The sequence below is a fragment of the Penaeus monodon genome, chromosome 34 (genome assembly GCF_015228065.2).
Source record: "Penaeus monodon isolate SGIC_2016 chromosome 34, NSTDA_Pmon_1, whole genome shotgun sequence".
Classification (NCBI taxonomy): domain Eukaryota; kingdom Metazoa; phylum Arthropoda; class Malacostraca; order Decapoda; family Penaeidae; genus Penaeus; species Penaeus monodon.
This window is the reverse complement of record NC_051419.1, coordinates 3797960-3798191: the sequence shown is the minus strand read 5'-3', so window position 1 is coordinate 3798191 and position 232 is coordinate 3797960. Positions and strand designations below refer to the sequence as shown.

General features: G+C 37.9%; 1 protein-coding gene across 1 annotated transcript in view; it reads left to right on the top strand.

Annotated features, from left to right (window-relative positions):
• Nucleotides 1–232, top strand: part of LOC119594531 (rab-like protein 6) — a gene marked incomplete at its 3' end in the record, with an annotated part of 15208 nt that overhangs the window by 2583 nt on the left and 12393 nt on the right.

Genomic DNA, 232 nt, shown 5'->3' with positions numbered 1-232 from the left:
GGCATAATTTGTGGCCCTCTCCATCAGGACCTCTGATGATTTCTATCACATCAAATTTACTCAATGATCAGAATGATTAAATGATACCAAAGAACAGCTTTTGGTAAAACAAAAATGATACTGGTCATTGCCTTCAACCCAGTGCCAATGGGAACTTCGCATACTAAACTCAAATGAAAAATCAGAGTCATGGGAAATGTACAGTTTTCCCACCTTTAGTGAATTTGGCTGT